The following is a 24,210-nucleotide window of genomic DNA, read 5'->3' on the forward strand; positions in this document are numbered from 1 at the left end:
GACAGGATTAGACTAGATCTTTCAGAGATGATAATAGTATTTTATATTTGCAAATACTCCATAGTTTTCAAGGCTCTGCCAATATATTATCCCATTCAAGGCCCATTTCATCAAATACAGAGCTCTTAATTTTATTTGAATCATTTTGATGGGAATCCGTTTCCGACTATGTACAAATTTTTTTAAACCGGGAAATACTGTACATAATGTAAACTTTTGCTATAACTTTGCACTATTATTGCGAATGTAAATGAGGGAAAAATTTCAGAAACATTCATTCCAAATCAATTTACAGATCATCTGCTGTGCACCCAGCATTATGCTAAGGTATAAGGATAGAAAAATACATAAGAGACGGCTCTTGGCTTCAAGGAGACAGAAGTAGTTATTAAAATTCAAGAAAGTAAGTATGATGAAGAGGCTTAATATCAGATATGTAATTATACTCGCCCACCTTTTTCAGGGTTATCGTGAAGACCAAATTTGAAACCAGTAAGTCTCAGTGCAGAGGGAATTTAGGATTATTATCACAATGCTGCTACTACTGATGCAGGAAATAGTCATGCAGATGGAAGTGCATGGGGCCATGTGCTGAAGTAGAAAGAGGAGGTGTCTTGGAAAGATAAGATCTTGAGCTCACACCCACCCAAGGGAACTTCTGAGATTTATTATCCGTATGGATGTGGGCAAGCGTCCTAACTTGTCTGAGTTTTTGTTTGCTGGTTGGCAAAACTAGAATAATACCCACCTTGAAACCTTCACTGAGAGTTAAGGAGAATATTGGCTAATTGAGTAGTATAGAATTTTAATTATTTCATAAAGGAATCATCCAAATTTACAGTCTTGTGAGAAAATTAATCTGCTGCAGTGCCTGGCACGTAATCCGCACTCAGTATGCATTTGTTCAATGGCAAAGAGATGAATATATTTAAGTCTAACTTTGAGGTAGGTATGGCAGGTATTATCTCAAATATCAATATTATTCATGCTAGAACAATCTTTAGATAATAGAAACTACATTTACTCATCAATTCATTTAAAACTGGGAAAAGTAATGGCATTCTGAACAGAAAAAGAGCTCCATCTCTGAATTATTTACATCAATTATTTACATGTTCTGGGTACTTTTCCATTTGTATACGGATAGTAATAAAATAAATGGAAACCTTAAATTGGAAAAAAAAATAAAAGCTTTTGGCCTATGGTATGGATCATTACTGTTGAATGATAATAAAAATATTGAAAGGAAATTAGTGAATGCCTTCTATCAGGAAATATATATATTTTTAATTTTTTAATGTTTATTTTTGAGAGAAAGACAGACAGAGTGTGAGTGGGGGAGGAGCAGAGAGAGAGGGAGACACAGAATCCGAAGCAGGCTCCAGGCTCTGAGCTCTCAGCACAGAGCCTGACGCGGGGCTTGAACCACAAACTGTGAGATCATGACCTGAGCCAAAGTCAGACACTTAACTGAGCCACTCAGGTGTCTCTATAAGAAAATCTTATTTAATTACAAAGATTCAGTTTCTAAATGTTTACATATAGATTTGAAATATATGAGCAGCTCCCTTGATAGAGCGGATATCTTCATTCCATCCATTGTTTTATACTGGATTCACAAATTTAAAACAAATGTTAAAAATACACTCAGATGCCCTTTGTGAATGGCAATATACATGCTTTTTGATTTTCTGATTCATTATGCTCAAGACAATAAGAAAGTATATAGAGGTTTAACACTAAGAGCTGTATTAATTCACATGAAACCAGTCTCCAACTTACCATTGTTCACCAGTTTGGCTGCAACATGAGTCACTTGTAATGGTCAAAGGACAGACATGGGTAGTAATGTCAGTGGGGCAGTCTGTGAGTGAAATATTCAGGTATTTAAAAGATAGCATGTGTACACAGAGTGAGTTGATTACTAAGATTAGGTACCAAGCCACCTGCATAACATATCAAGGCAGAGTAGGGACAGAGTGAAAACCAGATTTCTAAAGGAACTCTGATAGGAACTCTGAAACTGACTTCCCAAGAGGAAGGCAGTAGGAACCTTTCTGATAGAGCTGAGCACATTTGCATAGATAGCACTTTGTACTGCTCATAAATCTCTGAGGATCCAAAGACCTGCCCTCATGCTTGTGATTCTTCTTACCTTCCATAAGGTATTCCTATTATCTGGACATATACCAACATGATATGTTCCAAGTTGCCTGAATCTTGGATCTAATTTTCTCAGTGGACAGAATTATTATATGTGAAAGATAGGCTCCTGGATTGGACATATATCATAAGTACTGGGTACAGTATCACCAACACAGTAGAATATCCACCAAATGCTAATTTCCCTTCCTGTCAGAGCCATTGTCCGCAATTTATTGACATCCAAATGCTTCCATCATCTTGCCTGTGGAAAGCCTATTCATTTGTTCTTTTCCAAGGTCAATGTCCTATCTTCACCATCCCAGTTTGATTCCCTTAGGGAATTCTGGTATTGGTTTCATATATGTTTCCATAAAGGAAGACTTTGTATTTCCCTTCTCACACAAAACCAATTATCTTGTATTACAGATACAAGATACAACCAATTATCTGTATTACAGAAATATTAGGGGAAGAGGAAAATACTAGCTGCATAACTGTTTTGTAGGCTATCAGGGCATGCTGCTATGAGTCTATTAGATGATGGCATGGAAAAATAGTTATAAAAATTGAATTTCAGGAGACTAGGATTAAGATTCTTGAACAAAAAGGGGTGTGTAAAAATCATCCCTCAAACTCTAGAAAAATGCCTTGGTGAGCAGGGAATTCCTGGTTAAAAAGTAAGGCATTGGGGCACCTGGGTGGCTTAGTCTGTTAAGCATCTGACTCTTGATTTCAGCTCAGGTCATGATCTCACGGTTCATTAGATCAAGCCCCACAACAGGTTCTTGGCTGACAGTGTGGAGCCTGCTTGGGATTCTCTGTTTCCCTATCTCTCTGCTCCTCCCCTGCTCATTCTCTTTCTCTCTAAATAGATAAGTAAATCAATAAACTTAAAAAAAAAAAAAAGTGAAGCATCATGTTGGAAGTCTGTACCAGAGATAGTGGGTAATAACATGCAGATATCATCTGACACAACCTCCTTCCCAGCCATTATCACCAAACTTTGTCTGTGTTACTTATTTCAAGTATTCATCCTTCTCAAATATTTTCTCATCTATTTCTTAATTAATTTGCTATACGTTGTCATTCTGTGTTTCACAACTCCATATAGTCAGGAATCTTGTTTCATTCACCATAGTCTTACCAGGATCCAGAGAAATCTCTGGCATGGAGTAAATGCTGGTTGAAACAGGGAATTAATGAGTAAGAAAATGAATAACACTGAAAATTTTCAAGGAAAAGGAACAAAAATTGGGGCCTAGTATTCCCAGGATTTGTCTGATTAGGACTTAAAATAATTTTTTTTCATTACAATTGCAACTTTTACCAACATTCCTTGATTTTCTTTTCCAGGCTTTCTTCTCCCTTACATGGGGAAGGGCAGGATTATTCCTGGCATCAGCAACTCAATTGTTATTAATCCATAAACGATGTAGATGAAGTACGTTACTCCTTAAATTACTCCGAGAAATTATTGATATCTTGATGTTTACACATCTCTAAAATGCTATGAATTCTTGAGTTCCAGGGGGAAACAAACTAACGTCATAACCATGAACTTGGCTACATTTATCTTTGTTTTTATGCCTTACATATAGACAACACTCAGTGAATGTTGAAAGAATAAAGAAAATGGGCTACATTATTCAACTACACTTAATCACCATCTGTAACACCAGTTCTCAAGGAAATGCATTGTATATTTTGTACTATAGAAACACAACTCCTTGACCTTAAACATGTGGCAGCACCTTCCTAGCTACAGTAGTGGGCACTCTCAGGTTAGCGAAAAATGGAGGAGGAACATGATGCCTCATGTCAATGAGAGAAAGGTGGTTTAGGGCCTTGTTACTCAAAGTATGGTCTTCATCACCTGGAAGCTTACTAGGGTTGCAGAATCTTGGCCCTATCTCAGGACTTCTCAGTTAAAATCTGTGTTTTAATCAAGATCCTCAAGCGATTTGCATGCACATTTAAATTTGGAAAGCAATGATTTAGGGGAGGTAGGTCTGTTACCTCAAACATCAGTAAAGTCTTAAATATCTACATCTGTACAAGACCTTTTAGATAGCTATATATTGGTAGACAATAAAATTCCTCTTCAATTACTCTGAGGAGTAAAACTTCCTCCAACATCCTATTTGCATATTCATCAATTTCCAGAAAACATACTCAATGCGGTGTTTTAGATTAATCAATTCAGTGCTTAAATGATGAAATTTGCAATCTCAATAAAGCATGATAAACAGCTGCTGCCTTTCATTTCTGCCTCCACTGAAGGGGACTTAGAAATACTCACCGGAAACTCATCACTTCTCTGCTTCTTGGCAAAAAATATCCTTATCTAGGAGTTGGCACAACTTCCAAGTTGAAAGAAGCATTGGATTTTACATCTAGAAACATCTGCTTTAATCCGTGCTTGAAATAAATGAAAACATAAACATCTTTCATTAATCTTACTCTTCTCATCACTTCTACAGCACTTAGAGCCTGGGTTACAAAATTAACATCACATGGTAGAATCCTTTGTACTGTAAGATGTTTCACAATTAAATCATAACAATGTCAGAACACTAATATAGATAATACGTGCTATAGAAATTCAAAGAAAAACTTTGGATTGCTTGGGTAGTCAAATACACTATATAGAGAAGACTGGAATCAAACCTGGTACTGAGGGATGAGGAGACATTGGACAGTGGCTAGAAAAGGGCATGGAACAGCAATGACAATGACAAAGATATGAGGAGAGAAGGAGTAGCAAGTTCAATTAGTGAGGAAACATATCCATGATATGTTGATGAGACTCACAGTTAGAGATGTTGACCAAGACAGATCGCTGTTAATTCCAACTTGAATTTGAATATTTCCTGTGGTGAATACACTTTGAGCAAGTAACAAAATGGAAAAAAAAAAAGGGTGTTAGGAAGAACACTTAGTGAAGCTAATATATGCAACATTCAAGTTTAGTTCTAATGTCAGTATTGTTGTGCTGGGTCTTAATAAATGATTGCTGAATAGCAAATTGATGAATATACAGTTTCATGTAATTTTCAGAAAAGAAATTAGCTTGTGAAGTCAATGAACTCTTTTGCAGTTTGTTTATGTGTTTCACAATTTTCAAAAGGGTGGTAGCAATTGATAGGAAGTCCTCAACAGAGACAACACATGTAATTGCTAGATACACACACTTGTCAGAACATGGCTGTAAGTGGAACTCTATGACATTTTCAAGTAATAATGACAAGGATGAATCAAAGTCAGTTTTCCAGGATCAGTTTCTCAGAGTATTATCCCTCTTCTCTTCACTGTGTCAGAAAACCTAGGCTTTAAGACTGACTGAGACATTTTCCAGAAGTTACTATGATAGTTTCTTTGCCGATGTTGGCAGAACAGCTACAGAATCACCATGTCAAAACCTCTATACGAAACATCCATTTGTGGAATGGTCATGATGATACAGACACTTCCTGCAGCAGCATTAATATTCTCAGGGAAACTTTACTTGACAGATGGTGTATATTTTCCACTGAAAAGGGTAGGAAGGTGATTTGGACTTTTGACCATGAAACCATGGTAGGGCCCTTTGATAGAATTTTAGAGTGAATAAAGAGGATCTTCTCATTTGGGGAAGCTTATTGTCAGAGGGAAGAGTAGGCTTTATGCAAGCCTGGATAATCCAAGTTTTTCTTCATTTCCACAATTTGAGATTATGGTAAGCCAATAGGAGAAAAGATGACAGAGTAGAATGCAGGAGAGTGCTTTAATATCCCATTCCATCATGTCCAGATAGAACTATCCAGAAGGCAGGCTAGTAATCAAGAGGAGATAGGAAAAAAAATCCTGTTGGGTAGGAGAGCCAAAAGTCTAATGTTATAACCTAATTTATATTTATTAAATTACCTGAATCATTAAATATTGGACTATTGGGAACACAGTAGTTGTAACAAATCAACAACTCAATCGCCATAAGCTATTTTGAGAACCTACAATAAGTTCAAAGCAATCTAGTTAACTTTCTTTCCTTTGTTTCATATACTCAGTGATGTATGTGTTCTTTGAGTGTAGAGATTGTATCCAACGATTATGATTTGTCCACTAGAAGCATGCAATACATATATGTTAATTTATAAGGTTAGCAAGGGCTAAATCTATCTCTACATGGATAATAGGGAGATTGGAGTTTCTCTCTCTATTGGACTGTGTTCTCCATCAGCCTACTGTGAAAGAAACTGAATTTTAAAATGAAACTTAAGCAAAGACTGTTAGATTGAAACGGATCTTAGAGGCTCCCTGGAATAACTTTACCTTTAATGCATGGACCTCTTATTGTTCTAAATCTATGCATGCTGAATTGTAATGTGATTCTCACAAGTCTGACTTCATGCTTGGTTAAAATATGAATTCCTTTATGTAGTGGGATCTAAGAAGCTTCTTAAAGTTGCCGCTTCAGGGTACAGATGTACTGAGCTGATCAGGAGTTTTAATTTCTAGATGCAGAGCCATTAGGGAAATGACAGGAGAAATCAGAGAATAAACCTGTCACCATGCACAGATCCCTAGAATTACTAGATCTCTTCTTGTGTAAATTGAGGAGTTTGGCTAAAAGACAATTAAATATAAACCTGGCTGCACATTAGAATCACATGGAGAAGTTTAAGCATATACCAATGTTTACTGATTATCCTCAGATATTTTAATTTAACTGGTCTGAGATACTTCTGGGCATTTGTAAGTTTAAAAGCTCTTCAGATTGTTCTAATATGCCTTTGGAGTTGAGAGATCCTCTAGGTGGTCTCCAGTTCTAATATTCCAAGAATCTGGAAGACAATAAGTCTGGTAAATTCCAAGTTTGAGCCACTATAGATTTAATCATCCATTGTTACTCCAGTGAGGGATTCCCACACGCCATAGAATGCAAGATTTCATTCTCTGGTGCTCTAGCTATGGGGGACTTATGACATTTCCAGTGAGTCCAAACAGCCTCCTGAAAGAAGAAATCATGCCCTTTGTGAATGTCAAATTTCACCATGAATGTGTATCCCTGAGTATTTCTTCCAAGTTTAGCAAATATTACATTAATTATAAAGATTATACAGATAAGAACTGATTATTACTCAAAAGTTAGATGAAATTAGCTCCTGTCTATAATATTCCTCCTGCAAGAAGCCTGTGAAATGTTTGTTGGTAGAAATTTCTATAAAGACAACCCTTTTATAGAATCTATAAATCCTTGCAAAAACACTGCCAGTGATAAAATAATTCCAGTGGGTTGTTGTCACATGAAGATGTTAGTTGGAACTTACAAAGCCATTGTTGGCCATAAGAGATGGTTATAAATACATTTTTCTGTAAACTGCTAAGGAAATATAAAAGTGTATTATTATTGTGGATTCTGTTTATTGGAATCATTTTGAGAACTGGGTATTTAATTAGCTGGCTGACTGGATTTAAAAGCGACTGGAAAGAACCATCCTTCACAAACCACAATTTCAAAAAGCTTCAGTTTGATCTAAAAGGTTAGCCAGAGGACTTGTCCCTGATTGAATTTGTAGGACCAAGGCTTATATATATTTTCTCCCATTGTTGGTCCTTATATTTTACTGCAGTTAGTCATTCCTGGAAATCCTGTGCATCTTTCGTTTGAAAGAGCTGTGGGACTCTGTCACATGAGACCTAGCATAGAGTACCTTCAGTTTGGAGTAGGATAAATGTTTCTCATGGGTGAACATTTCCTACAGTTCCATTACCATGTTGTCCTTTGAGAGACTGCGTTCTTAGCAGAGGCTAAAAAAGTTCCCTCCTAGGCTCAAACAACAAAAAATGTTGACAGGAGGAAAACTAGAGAAAGAAGCACTAGAAGAGAAGAGAGGACTTCGGTAATGGGAATGATGTTCAGGCGTCACTCTCAGGGTCAGTCTTGACTCTGTACTCAGCATAATGCCTGGCACCCAGTTGACATCAGCATGAGTGTTTCCTTTCTATTGGGTATTGAGCTACCTACTTTCCCTACATTATTTTATTTATTCCTCATCACAACTCTATGGGGCTTTCTGCTCCTCCTTAGGTCCAAGTATCATAGTTTTTGCCTTGAGACTTTCCTCTTTAGAGGGTTTCCTCTGGCTTCCCTTTAGTAGTATTTTTCTTCTAGTCACAGGGATGTGTCTACCTGTCTAGACTATGTTCTGGATCTTTGGGACTGTGGTATGCCTTGTCCAAATGACCTTGATTCCACTTCCCAGGGCAATGCAGGCCTCATTCGCAAGGACAGATCACAACTGTAAGAACAAAATCTGAAGCAAGGCAACCCAGAGCTGGTATGGGGTCCCAGGTTGTGAGGAAACCATCTGCCTTCCATCTTGTTGCTCTATCATCCTCAACATATTATTTCCATCTCATAGCTCAACAGAGCTACTGAAGCCCTGGGTATACTATTTTCATTTCAGCCAGAGGGAAGGAGAAATGAATGAAAAAGTCCATCTTCCTCCTTCAAGGGCACTTATGAAGCTCTTATTATATCTCATTAACCATAATTTTGTGTGTGAGAAAGAGAGAGAGAGAGGGAGAAAAACAGACTGATGGATGGAGAAGATGTCTTGTTAAAGGCATAATTATTTTGTATTATCTGGCATATTTATTGAAATGACATAAATTTATTTAAACTTGATATTTTCATTTTGTATCCTACTTGTCATATATTATTCCTCTTTCCCCTCAGAATGATTCTTTTTTTTTTTTGATCGTATGCCTCTTTTTCTAAATTGTTCAAGATTATTATTGCATTTTTCTCTCTCCCTGAGGATTTCTATTCTTTTAGTCGTTAACCATCAACATTTAAATGAATATTTAATAAAGTAAATATCTTTGCATTCCACTGGAGTAGTAGAAGGGTATAGGATGACTTTAACTCTCAGTATTCCTTTTCCTCTCTGAGACTGAAACAAACAAATTGACAGGCAGAAAATTAGAGCTAGTATCACTGAAAGAGGAGGGGAAGGTCTTAAGTAATAGAGGAAATGACATTCAGGAGCTTGCGTATTTGGGGCATTTCAGGCTCAGCTTTGTTACAAGCCCAAACCAATTATTATTATTTTTTTGCACCATTAATTTATCTTTAGATGTACATGCATGATCATTCTTTTTGCTCACCAATCTCACTTTCATTTCATCTATCCTTTCTGGAATACATTTTTTTTTTCTTCTTAGGCCATTTAGAAGTTCTTGAATTAAACTTTTTGTTTATCTTAAAATGTCTTTGCTTTCATTCTTGAAAGTAGGTATTCTGAGTGACCAACATAAATGGACAATTATTTCCTCCCTGAATTTTGAAGACGTGTTTTTCTCTTTCTTCGATGCCATTATTTGTTTTGAGAATTTGTCATTCTAACCATGCTTTTGTTAATTTTTTTTTCATGGCTGTTGTTAAGGTTTTAAAAACATTTTTTTAATGTTTACTTTTGAGAGAGAGACAGAGGGCAGGGGAGGGGGAGAGAGAGAGGGAGACACAGAATCGGAAGCAGGCTCCAGGTTCCTAGCTGATGGCATGGAACCCCATGCTGGAGATCATGACCTGAGTGTAAGTCGAAGGTTTAACCAACTGAGCCACCCAGGCGCCTCTGTTGTTAAGATCTTTTTCTTTTGTACTTTGCAATTTTATCATGCTTTGTTTAGATAAGAATTCTTTTAATTTATGTTGTTTGGAATTCTTTGCCTTTGAAATCTTATCATTCGTCATTAAATACTGTGGAACTATCAGGTGTTATCTTGCTATTACTTATATATAATTGTTTTATTATTTCTTCCTGATACATATTTAAAAAGTATTTTGGATCTTTTCACTCTATTTTCCGTGCCTCTAACATTTTACTTCGTATGGTTTATTTCTTATTTCTGAGTTGTATTTTGTGTAATTTCTTCTGATCTTTCTCCCATTCATTGATTCTCATCAGGTCTGTCAAACTATTTAATACCTCATTAAATTGTTAATTTTAAATATATTGATTTTTTATAGCTTCTCTCTGGTTCTTTATTATATAGATTTAATTTCCTCTTTTTTTCTGGTAATCTTTTTATCCTAATATATTTTCAATGGTCTTATTTTTGTAAACTTATTAAGCATGTATCTTCAGTATTATTTTTTGAACATTTTCAATATCTGAACTTTTTTAATTCTGGTACTGTTGTTTCTATTTATTCTTATTCATGGTAGCTTGCTTTCCTTTGCGTTTGGCATATTTTTTTTATTGAGAGCCCATATATGTTGACACTGTGTGTCGGGTGTGTATTTTTCCAGGTAGAATTTCGGATTGCTTCTTCAATGTACCTGGGTGAAAAAAGATCTAGGTCCAACATAAATTGCCAGTCTTGGCTTATGTATTTTGAACTGAACAAATATAGTGGATTTAGACTGCAAAATATTTGAAGGCCAGACTTGACCACACAATCTCAATGAAGGTCTTAGTTACAAAAAGACTCCACTTAGAGCTAAAGGCAAGTTAAACATGATACTTTATTAATGTTACTATTTGCCTCTATGTGGTATCTTTTCCTGTTATAGCTATTATTGTGTATGATTTGTTCAACTCCTTGCCTTTAAAGCTGTAAGATAATGTGAGATCTACATATGTTTCCAAATTAACTTTCAGTTCCAGTGGTGGCTTAAATCTATGGTCCTTGCTTCCTGTTGACAGCTAACTTGAGCTATTTCCTTGATTTTCCACAAGCTCATCTAGTTGTTTGAGAGAGTATTTTGAACTGTTTTGTTAGATGTTCCATAGCAGGAGAATTTTGCAATTTCTAGGCCATTATAATTTTGGAAACAGAAGACTCATATTAAACTATAGAAAATTGTTCTATTTTCAGTAGGAATATATTTAAAAATTTTTTAAATATCACCAGGCTCAAATAAAATTCCATAATTTTCAGGATGCTTATATTATATAAGAGTCAGGCTATGATTTTAGGTGTTACCTAAATTATGTTATTGATGAGGTTTTTGGGGTGACAGTGGAATTCATGGGGTCTGGAGCTGACTACCAAAAAGAATATTTGAAGATGTTTTGGGTGCAAAAAGGTGATTTTATTAAAGCACAGGGACAGGACCCGTGGGCAGAAAGAGCTGCCCCAGATGATGAGGAGAGACTGGTTTTGTACTATGGGGTTGGGAGAGGTAAAGTCCAGGGGCAGTTTCCAGTGAGATTTTCATATGCTAAAGAAGACTCCCAGGATAGTGGAGGCCTAGCTAGTGTCAAGCTAAGGTTGTTTTCCCTCTAGCAAAGCATTAACATTAAGACAGTAGGGAGTTCCTGGAGAAACATTTTACTCTGCTGGCCTCAAGTATTTGTCAATGGGCTGCAGGTTATAAGGAAATTTAGTTCTATCTGCCATTTCCTTCTGCCTTTGTTTCCCACAGCAATATGGAGGGTGATGTTGGGGCTCCAGGACATGGAGTCTATAGGTTTCTAGAGATTAGGCTATTGATATGATTACCTTTTTCTTGTGATTTACTAAGATATTTGTAAATAGATAGGGACTCGTATCCTACAGGACTATGATCTCTATCAGTTAACCATTTGTTTTTCCTGTTTTTCCCAGGAGTTCCTGAGGAATATCACACATATCCCACCTGGGGTGGGGGATGGGGGTTGTGGCCTGTCAGCTTGCCTTATGGTCCCTCATCATTATGATTAGGTGTTACCAACAATATGGTAAAACCCCATCTGAAACCATGCTGCCTTGGTCTTTCACTTAGTAGCTGGGTAAGCTTTGGTCAATTTATTGATATCTTTGAGCCTCAGTTTTCTCCTTAAAAGTAGGGTTGTATCAATAACAACCTCATTAGAGTTCTCCACAGAATGAATATATTACTACATGTAAAAGACTTAGAAAAATGCCTACTACATGGTAAGGCTTAAAAAATTGTGTTATTATTATCATGATAGGTACCAGTGATAGAATTTAGCAGACTGAAAATGAAGGAGTTCAGAATAGGTCTTCCCAAAATGTGTCCCTTTTTGGGACTCAAGCTAAAGACAGTTAAGACCTGAAGACCCAAGAAAAAACTTTCACCTCTTCCTTAAACTACCTAAAATAATTTAGATAGTGGGCCCATAAAGAGAGTTACTACCAAGAGATAACTTTTTTATCTGATGACCTATCTGGCAAACATCCAATTACCAAACATCTTCTCTTCTGATCATCCTGTGAATCACCTCCCTCCCCTTTGAAGCCCCAGGCCCTCATCCCATTCCTTAGCTCAGGTTGGCCTATAAATAAGCCTCACTTGCCCAGTTTGTCTTTGAGTCTCATATTATTATAGGGCTCCTATATATATGTTATTAAATTGACTTTTCTCTTGTTAATCTATTTTATGCTAATTTGGTCATTAGACCAGCCAAAGAATCTGGAAGGTAGAAGGAAAATTGTTTTCTTCCCCAACACAAATCAATCACATAATCAACAGCATGTAGAAAACTAGTGATAAGCAACATCATTTAATATTTGTGCTCATATATTTCATCCTTCATTTAAAATGAACTGAGTTGCAAAGCTTTCAACAAATGATCAAAATATAGATTTAAGAGTTTTAAAAAATAGGACTTGTGTTAAAGAATTCATTTTAAATATGCCTCTAAGCAATATATGAGAGATTGATCTTAAAAAGCATAAAACCTTAACTTATATATTTTAGTTAAATGACATCCCAACTAAATTAGCCTGATTATAAGTGGTGTGGCCTTAATTTAGTCTTAATATTTAAATGTGGTTTTGCCGTAAATCTGATCATCATTTTGGAAAAATCCAGTTTCTAAACAAATGGCTGCTGCTATTAGAATATATTTTCTATTTCTATTTATTTGTCTTTGAAAAATGTTAATATTTTACAGGCAAAGAGCAGTTCTTATCTCTAATATTTCAAAAATAAGTGTTTTTAGCTATAAGTATGTTGTTAAAAGTATATTTAATCTCTTTCTCCAACCTGCAGAAGAGAAGCATCCCGAATTAATATTAGGCCATGTAAAAATATGCACTGTAGGTTTGCTGAAAAATCATTTAAATTCTTTCTCTTCCCCTCTGGAGGAATATGTAATGCACCATTTCTTATTCAGTGCACTTTAGGACATTCATGCTTGGAACTTCATAGAAGTATTTAGGTTAGGCATTTGTTTGGTGATAGGATTCTTTGGAAATGAAATAAGTCCTTCCCCCAATCCAGGATACAAGAATTTACCTTTTTTTTTTTTTTTTTTAATTTTTTTTTTCAACGTTTATTTATTTTTGGGACAGAGAGAGACAGAGCATGAACAGGGGAGGGGCAGAGAGAGAGGGAGACACAGAATCAGAAACAGGCTCCAGGCTCTGAGCCATCAGCCCAGAGCCTGACGCGGGGCTCGAACTCCCAGACCGTGAGATCGTGACCTGGCTGAAGTCGGACGCTTAACCGACTGCGCCACCCAGGCGCCCCAAGAATTTACCTTTTTATATATCTATTCTTCAAGACTGATATTTTGTTTTAGGCCTATATGAATCTTGAATCCCTCATGTTAGATATAGTTATAAAAAAGATGGAATTGAGTGTTGAGGACTTAAAAGTAGATGTAAAGAAAATGAGAGATTAGGAGTACAGAGTTTTCCCATTGTGTCCTTTTGAGGTAAAAAGAAATTGTAACCAAACAAGCTAGCTTTATAATAGTGAACGGGAGCAGAATTTGTCACCCCAAAATACACCTCTTTGGCATAAGGATTATTTCAGGTTTATTATTTTTAAGAGACTGCAGACATAGGAAAAGCTCTGAAAACCTAGTAAAAATTACCCTCTTGTAAAATACATTTACATTTAGAAGGCAAAATCTCCATTTGTAAGAGTGTCTTTCTCTCAGTACCAAGAAGAGGACGACCAAATCTCTAGAAATTCTTATCAGTGAAGAAGGCAGGACTTAAATCTGCATAACAACCATACCCTTACTCATTGTGCTTTTCCTAGTAACATTCCAAAACTGCATCCTTTCCCCAACATCTTTCTTTGGCCTTAGCTGAAGATGGTTTTTAAGGCAGTGGCTTGGGCCATTTCAGAGTTACTCAGTACTTTTTGTTTGGTTTTGTTTTGTGTTTGATGCATAGTTGGCATATAACATTATATTATTTTCTGGTGCATAAAATAATGATTGATATTTGTATACAGTGCAAAATGGTCCCCACAATAAGTCTAGTTACCATATATCACCATACAAAGTTACAATTTTTTTCTTGCGATAAGAAATTTTAAGGTTTACTCTCTTGGCAACTTTAAAATAATGTGCTACAATATTATTAATATAATAACTATGTATATATTAATAACATACCTATGACTTATTTATTCTAAAACTGAAAGTTTGTACCTCTTGACACCCTGTCATAGACTCTGGGTCTAAAGTTCTTTCTTGTCTAACAAGAAAGCGGGATGCAGGATGAAAAGCGAGAGATGGCTAATATCCAGGAAAAGACAAGAGCCCAAATAAGGGTCCTTGCCCCGTTTTTATTAGGATCAGAAGGCTTACAAACATGGTGATGGATGTGCACAAAGAGACAATGAATCTGTGGACATTAACTCATGGACCTGAGAGAAAGGGGGTCTTAAGGATATTCGGGTTAGAGATTTGGGTTAATACAAAACAAAATCCTGGCCCCGGGCGGCCAGGTGGAAGGTTGTTTACAGCAGACTTGAGGCACCACCTCTGTTTGTCCTAGCTAGCCTAGGGTATGGGACAGGTCTGACACTTGACCTCAGAGCTAACAGGGCACCTTTTCTTTTGCTAATCAGCTCTGGGCTGGGCAGGGCAGTTTCATCTGTAGCTCAGTGGTCTATAGCCCTATTTACCTGTTTACCTAACTTGGTCCTTCCCTCCTGTGGAAGCAGCTTTCTGCTGTAGTACTAAATGTGGGTGGGGGGGGGTGCTTCTGCCCTGAATACCTAATCTTGGTTATTTCATATACCTATGTTCTATATTGGGGCCTTTGCCCCACTCTCTATACTGGGGCTTCTGCCCCATCTTGTTAACCCATTGGTATAAGCCCAGGGAGTTTCTAAGCTTATTCCCCACAACACCCTTTACCCATTTTGCCTATTCCTCGACCCTGCCCCCCCACCCCCTCCCCCGCCCCCACCATCTAGCAACCACCATTGTATTTTCTGTATCTATGAGTTTGTTTTGTTCATTCATTTATATCGTATTTATCTTTTTCTGTCTATTTCACTTAGCATAATAGTCTCAAAGCCCATCCATATTTTTGTAAATGCCAAGATTTCATTATTTGTTATGCCTAAGTAGTATTCCATTGTAGACATATATCACATCTTTATCCATTTATCCATCAATGCACACATAGATTGTTTCCATATCTTGGCTATTGTAAATGATGCTGCAATGAACATAGAGGTGTATATATCTTTTTAAAATAGTGTTTTCATTTCCTTTGCATAAATACCCAGAAGGAGAATTGCTGGATCATATCTAGTTCTATTTTTTTAATTTTTGAGGAATCTTCATTCTGGCTCCCACAGTGGCTGCAGCAATTTACAATCCCATTAATAGTGCACAAAAATTCACTTTTCTCCACATCCTCACAAACAGTAGTTATTCCCTGTCTTTTTTTTATAATACCCATTCTAGCAGACGTGACGTGATATCTCATTGTAGTTTTTACGTTTTGACAGATGTGAGGTGATAGCTCACTGTTGTTTTTACATTTCTCTCATGATTAGTGATGATGAACATTTTTCATGTTCATCATCTATATGTTGGCCATCTATATTGGCCATCTATATGTCTTCTTTGGAAAAATGTCTATACAGATCCTCTGTCCATTTTGTAACTGGATTGTTTTTTCTTTCTTTCTTTCTTTCTTTCTTTCTTTCTTTCTTTCTTTCTTTCTTCTTTTGCTATTGAGTTGCATGTGTTTTTTTTTTGTGGGGTTTTTTTTTTTTTTGAGAGAGAGAGCAAGTGGGGGAGGGACAGAGGGAGAAGGAGAGAGATAATCTCTCCACGTCCAGTGCAGAGCCTGATGCAGGGCTTGATCTCACAACTGTGAGATCATGATCTGAGCTGAAATCAAGAGTCAGATGCTTAGCCATTTGAGCCACCCAAGTGCCTCTGTATGTGTTCTTTATGTATTTTGAATATTTTTTTTAAGTTTATTTATTTGAGAAAGATGGAGACAGCACTAGTGAGGGAGGGACAGAGAATGAAGGAGGGAGAGAGAATCCCAAGCAACTTCTGTGCTGCCAGCACAGAGCCCGACCTGGGGCTTGAACTCAAGGATTGTGAAATCATGACCCGAGCCGAAATCAAGAGTCAGATGCTTAACCACCTTAGCCACCCAGGCTCCCTGATGTATTTTGAATATTAACCATTTATCAGATGTCTGATTTGCAAAATATTTTCTTCCATTCAGTAGATTGCCTTTTCATTTTGTTGTAGGTTTTCCTTGCTGTGTAGCTTTTCAGTTTGATTTAGTCCCACTTGTTTGGTTTTGCTTTCTTGCCTGCGCTTTTACTCCATTTTTCTGAGTATCTATCTCCCATATATATGGGAGGTACACATGTCATTGAGTTTCTACTTGTTTTTCTCCTGTTAATCTGTCTTTTACTATAGGGGCATTTCAACTAATAACCTAAAAGGGTAAAGGGAAAAATATCTTATTCCCCAACAATTCCCAAATCAGCATTTGTTGCAGTAGGTTTTGAGGGGCTGTGGATATCAGATGAAAATGATCTGCTATATCCACGAGTGCTGGAGTAAAGTTCTTACAGTTGAAGCATAGGCTCTGTGCTGATACCAGAAAAATATTGAGAAACACAACTATAGCAAAGTCAGTAGGAAAAATCAAGCTGATCCATGTTTCATCTAGTTGAGTGCATAGATAACTTACATCTCTGAGGTCATAATGGGAACCTTAAGGTGGTGTCCAAAGGCATTTTCATTAAAAATGCCTAAACAAAAGCTTAAAATTTTCCTATGAACCAAATAAGTTAATTGTATTTACTGAAAGTTCATTATAATAATTAGTACTAATGTAAGGTTTGAGTTATGATTGATATTCTCTTTATTTTTATGCATACAAATGCCATAACGACTTTCATAGGTTGACCCACAAACTTGGTCCTCCAGTTTCTTTTTCTTATAAAGGTTAAAATATTCAAGTACACACGTTCTCAACAACGTGGATGTCAGGAAGACTTTGCTTTGGGGTAAAGAACACTGTCTCTAAATTCTATTTCATTAAGATGAGGTTGTGATTTGTTTCCCCACAACAACTTCAAGGTTCAAAGGTGTTGTGGTTCTGCCTTATATTTCTGCTCTTCTAAGTAATATTTCGTGAATTAAGAAGCTATAAATATATGGAGAAGTACTTAATCATTTATTTTAAGTTGCATAAACTAGCCAAACAGATTTAGGAGTCATAGTAAAATACAGCAACTCTTCTAAAATCAGAAATTGATACGTTAGCATTATTTCTCTGTGCTCAGCATCAGGTCCAATATGAGGTAATGCAACAATGCCACCCAAATAACAAGTGCTTTAACTAATTAGTTAGTGTAACCAGTTTATTGTCCTAGGTTGGTTGAGTTAAGTAAAAGTAGGAACTAGCTTTTATCTCTCCTTCTATCACTACTTTTCAAATAGGAAAGGATCTGTCTTCACTCTTCCTGGATATCTGAAATAGTAATCACACATTTTCCAACCATTATTATTTAAAATCAGTGCCATTTTAAGTTATTAACAATCTAACCCCAAGTAAATGAAACTTTATCTTTTCTTCAATTTAAAGCTTATCCTTTTCACTGAACCTCCCTACCTGAACCACATTAAGGAAGAGGATCCCCAATACTCAAGACAATCTTTTGTAGGAATTTTCTTTTCAATAAATATTTCTTTAAGGCCTTCATATTGCCCACACTGACTAGGAGTACTATAGATTCACTGGATTCGTTGACTACGATACTATGAAATGATTTGGGGCCATTTGTTAATAAGTCCTGTATGGATGGTCCTTAGGATAGGTGATCACCGAACACCTATTGTCCTCAGTTACTATTCTAACTCAGGCAGAGTCCCTTTTAACATCTTTTTACATTTGCTAATGCAAAAATATTCGTACTCAACCAATACTAAGACACTGTGCCAAGACCTGATAACATTGATATAATTCAGGTCTAAGTTGTAAGTGTCAAATAAGTTATATTAACCAAATAATTTTTTTAAGAAACATCTGTAGTCAGAAAGGTAGAATGAATCAGATCCTAATATTTCTTTGGAGAGGGATTTGATTTTGTTTCACCTGGTGTCAGCTGGGTTTCTTTCAAATATATAATAGATTACTACCACCTAATTTTCAGGTCCACTGAAGTTTCATGAATTGTATCAATCATATCTTTTATGGAAAAGGCACGAGCCTAAGATCACACTTTGAATTTAGTGTTTTTCAGTCTGAAGCGATGCTCTAGCCTTTTTGTGCTTTTATTGTTCTTGATACTCCTGAACATAACAGGCCAACAATTTTGTAGAATACCTCTTGATTTTGTTTGTCTGATGTTTCCTCGTGATTAGATTCAGGATACACGTCTCTGGCAGTCCGAGCAGAGAACTGATGCTGTGTTCCCATCCTTGCCTCTCTCAACAGCACACATTTCAGTTGGACCCTTTGTTGCTGAGGGTCACTTTGATTACTTCATGAAGGAAGTGTCTGCCAGGCTTTGCCCATGTAAATTTACTCATTTTGCTTCTGTAATCAATAGCTATTTAGTACCTATGAAAAGGTATGTGAATGAAAGGATGTAACTATTCCAGTCTACCTCTAATTTGTACTTTATTAATGTGTTTATTTGTGTCTTCATGTGCTTACCTTCCTCTGACTCATCTAATGCTTCTCAGATGATTGTTCAGGAAGAAACTGGGTGAGGATGATGAAGAGTCAAAGCAAAAATATATATATTTTTAATGTTTTTATTTATTTTTTTTTAAATTTTTTTTTCAACGTTTATTTATTTTTGGGACAGAGAGAGACAGAGCATGAACGGGGGAGGGGCAGAGAGGGAGACACAGAATCGGAAACAGGCTCCAGGCTCTGAGCCATCAGCCCAGAGCCCGACGCGGGGCTCGAACTCACGGACCGCGAGATCATGACCTGGCTGAAGTCGGACGCTCAACCGACTGCGCCACCCAGGCGCCCCATGTTTTTATTTATTTTTGAGACAGAGAGAGACAGAGTATGAGCAGGGGAGGGGCAGACAGAGAGGGAGACACAGAATCCGAAGCAGGTTCCAGGCCCCAAGCTGTCAGCACAGAGTCCGACGCAGGGCTCGAACCCACGGACTGTGAGATCATGACCTGAACCCAAGTCGGATGCCCAACCGACTGAGCTACCCAGGCGCTCCAAAGCAAAAATATTTTAATTAAATGGAGATCATTGAGCTCAGGACATTCATTTTACAAGGGAGGAAACCTGAGGTCCACGAAGGTTAAGTGAGACACTGGATCTAGAAGCCATGAACCCCCACTCATAGGCAGGGCCTTGACATGGCAACAAACTTTAAATCAGTTTTTATATTGGTTATCAATGTCATAAGTGAGTTTTTCAGTGCAATTTATGGCCATGACAAAATTTTTTAAAAGATTTGACAATGTGAATTAGTAATGAACTTTGTCTATAATATTTTATTTAAAAAAATATTTTCTCTTGGGCGCCTGGGTGGCTCAGTCGGTTGAGCAACTGACTTCGGCTCAGGTCATGATCTCATGGTTTGTGAGTTCAAGCCCCATGTTGGGCTCTGTGCTGACAGCTCAGAGCCTGGAGCCTGCTTTGGATTCGGTGTCTCCCTCTCTCTCTGCCCCTCCCCCACTCATGCTCTGTCTGTCTGTCTCAGAAATAAATAAACATTAAAAATTTTTTTTCTTTAAAATATTTTCTCTGGTTATATCTCATCCAACCATTCTCTTTTTTAATTTTTTATTGAGGTACACCAGACTGGGAGAATTAGCTCACAGACATGAAGTTGTGCAAGTGTCTCATAGGCTTCTAGGACACTTTTCCAACCAAATTTAACAGTTCAAATTTTTAAGGAAAGCCCTTGGGATGAGTTTCGAGACATGAAACTACAATCTTTCATATTCTGTTCTAGAGTCAATTATTATTTTCTTCCTAAACATTTATCTGTTGAGGCTTTCTCAAGCTGAGTGGACTTCAAAAAAATAATTTCTTGTGAGAAAAAAATAACACGTGGATATGCAGAACCAAAATTTTAGCACGGAAAGAAGTGCATAGAAATTCGCTAAAACACAGGGATTTCTGGAACTGCACTCAGAATTTACTCAGTAAGTGTGGGTTTGGCTGTAGAGGTCTGCATTTCATGAGGGATCAGAAATTTCTGATGCAGGTGGGCCAGGAACACACGAGGGAAGCACAGCAATTAATATCGATTAATCATTTTAAGAAATTAAAGCTGATGTTAGAGTTTGCATACAACCTAAGGAAAGGCTAGAAGAAGCTGATCATTTCGCTGATGACTTGCATCCAGCTCTCACTCAATGATTGCAGGCATGCATGTAAAACTAGATTTTATCAGTATGCTATAAGGTTAGCTATAAAAAAAAAAAGAAATCAAGGTATGTTTCTTGGATAGATTTTGGCTGCCATGGCTTCTGTACCAATTCAAGGAAGTACGACCCATTTTGAAAACTTCCTTATTGGGGCGCCTGGGTGGTGCAGTCGGTTAAGCGTCCGACTTCAACCAGGTCACGATCTCGCGGTCTGTGAGTTCGAGCCCCGCGTCAGGCTCTGGGCTGATGGCTCGGAGCCTGGAGCCTGTTTCTGATTCTGTGTCTCCCTCTCTCTCTGCCCCTCCCCTGTTCATGCTCTGTCTCTCTCTGTCCCAAAAATAAATAAACGTTGAAAAAAAAATTTTAAAAAAAAAAAAAAGAAAACTTCCTTATTGGATACAACCCTTTTTGCTTGTACAGAATGTGTTCATATGAGCCAATTTTTTTTTTTTGAATAAGGAAATCAGAACACAGAGAGTTTAAATTATTTTCCAAATAGCACACTGGTGGCTGGAAAGCCAGATCCAGAGCTTCTTGCTCCAGACATAAGGTGTTTTCGATTTTTCCATTACATTAAGCTATATCATATAAAGCTACATGCTTTGTCGTCCAAATAAGAAGTGGTCACGGTACCGGGCATATATAATTCATTTTTGTTTATAAATTTACCTCCATATTCTGTCCCCAGCACTACAATTTTTTTTTTTTTTAAAGGCAAATCCCAACAATTTGTTCAGTTTCCTTTTATTGTGTCTCACCCTAACTTCTCAGGCCTTTGAGATTTCGGAGAATTTCCAAATGTACTTGTCAAGGGGCAAATCCCCAAAATTGATGAAGCATGTCATGCCTTGAATTCATGTCAAATTGTAAATATTCTAATATTTTAATGACTTGTTCTATCATATTCATGATTTCCTCTCATTTTTATTCCTGCTCTGGGAAATCTTTGCCGGGAGTTTACATTCTATTGTCCCACATGCATTGAAAGGAAAAGGACTCATTTTTCTTAGCATTGCCTAAATTTCTAGTCAGTACAATACTCCCACTTCTCCATGGAATGCTCTTTTTTCTTGTCGTTGTCTGTTATGTGTGCTAGCAAATAATTTTTCTTATTGCTCTTAATTGACTTTGCAATGAGTCAGTCTTCTGTTCTCTAAGAATTTTCTGTTGCAGTCATGTAGCAAAATAAATTGGCAGGACTCAGGAATACAATAGGTTAAGCAATCAAATTAACCTCCAAAGTCCATGGTTTACCAAGGGAATTCAATTTAGTTCAATAGAGTTCAATCAGTGTTTATTGATTTACTCCTCTATTCCAGGTAATTCTCCATATAGTGAGAATAAAAATATGCATAGATGTTATATCCCTGCCCACCTAGAAAATATAATCTGAGAGGAAGACAAATAAATAATGAGGATTTGTAATATTTTAGGAAAAGATCTATGAAGACTAAACTCAGATGTTATTATAGTAGGACAGCGGCCTGCAAATCATATTTTAAGGATATGGGAAGAACCTCAAAGGGAGGTAACACATGCTTTGAGTCTTTAAAAAAAATTTTTTTTAAACATTTATTCATCTTTGAGAGACAGAGAGAGAGAGAGAGAGAGAGAGTGGGGGAGGAGCAGAGAGAGAGGGAGACACAGAATCTGAAGCAGGCTCTGGGCTCTGAGCTATCAGCACAGAGCCCGATGCAAGACACAAACTCACTGGCTGGAAGATCATGACATGAGCCGAAGTCGGACACTTAACTGACTGAGCCACCCAGGTGCCCCATTCTGAGTCTTAAAGTAGGAAACAGCCATGAGAATGACAGGGATAAGAGAGAATAACTCACAGAGAATGCAAGGACAGGAAAGAGGGAAACAGCAAGGTACATTCAATAAAATTCAAAAGTATTCCAGAAACCCAGAGACAGGACTGGTTATGTAAAACACAGGATCCACTCACTGCAAAACGAAACTATGTGGTCCTTTGTAAAATTACTAAGAATTTCAAGATAGTGACAGCTTTTTAAACGTATAATTAACAGATAAAATGCTCTTGTTTGCTTTGGATAAATGCCCAAAGGTGGGATTTCTGGGTCATAGGGCGATTCTATTTTTAATTATTTGCGGAGCCTCCATACTGGTTTCCACAGAGGCTGAATCAGTTTGCATTTGCACCATTTCCTCACAAGGACTCATTATCCCTTGTCTTTTTGATAATAGGCATGACTAGTAGGGGGCCTCGTGAGCATGGGGACCTGTGCAAAACAGATCACATGCCATGAAGCAGGTTCTGAGCAAAGACCTGGAGTACAAAGGTTAAGGATGAGACGGATGTTTGTAGAACAGAAAGGGAAGTGTGGTAAGTGAAGAATTAAAGAGAGTCCAGATCAAGATGAACCCAGCATGATATATCAAAAAGTGAGGTAACCAATTCTACCTCCTGTTTGATGATACATGGATGTATGTATCACTATTTCACATTTATGAAATGTAATATTTTTTAAACTGTCAACCACAAAATTTTCTCTCCATAAAAATGAAGGAATTATTTAGCAAAGAGAAAAGAAAATGAGATAGTAATACTAATAGTAATACAAAAAGAATGAAATCTTGCCATTGGCAACATGGATAGAGCCGAAGAGTGTTAATGGTCATTGAAATAAGTCAGTCAGAGAAAAGACAAATGCCATGCGATTTCACTAATCACAGGTTTCTTAAGTGTGGAATTTAAGAAACAAACAAACAAGAAAAAAAAAAAAGACAAACTAAAACCAAAAACTCTTAACTATAGAGAACTAACTCATGGTTACCAGAGGGGAGGTGGGAGGAGGGATGGGTGTAACAGGAGAAGGGGGTTAAGAGTACACTCATCGGCATGAAAACAGTAATGTATAGAATTGCTGAATCAGTATATTGTACACCTGAAACCAACATTACCCTGTATGTTAATTATATTGGAATTAAAAGAAAAAAAAAGAAGAGCAGCTAATAGGTACAGTATGTTTCCTTTACATCATGATGTAGATTCTTCTTAAACTACATAAATATCTCCTCTAGGCTCCTCACATACATGCGCCCCAAATCTAAGTTTTCATCAAAGTAACAGCATATTTCAAGGTGGTTTCTTGGCTTAGAGGTCTTTTCTTTTCCTTTCTTTTCTTTCTTTTTTTTTTTAAATTTTCTTAATGTTTATTTATTTTTGAGACAGAGAGAGAGAGAGAGACAGGGACAGACAGACAGTTGTGAGCAGGGGAGGTGCAGAGAGAGGGAGGGAGACACAGAATCTGAAGCAGGGTCCAGGCTCTGAGCTATCAGCGCAGAGCCCAACACGGGGCTTGAACTCACAGACCACGAGATCATGACCTGAGCTGAAGTCAGACGCTTCACCCACTGAGCCACCCAGGCATCCCTTGGCTTAGAGGTTTTTTTAAAAAATGAACACACAAGCACTAAAAAATAATCCTATGTCCATAATTTTAAAATGCCACCCAGCTCA

Source organism: Felis catus, chromosome B2 (assembly GCF_018350175.1).
Source record: "Felis catus isolate Fca126 chromosome B2, F.catus_Fca126_mat1.0, whole genome shotgun sequence".
Taxonomy (NCBI): domain Eukaryota; kingdom Metazoa; phylum Chordata; class Mammalia; order Carnivora; family Felidae; genus Felis; species Felis catus.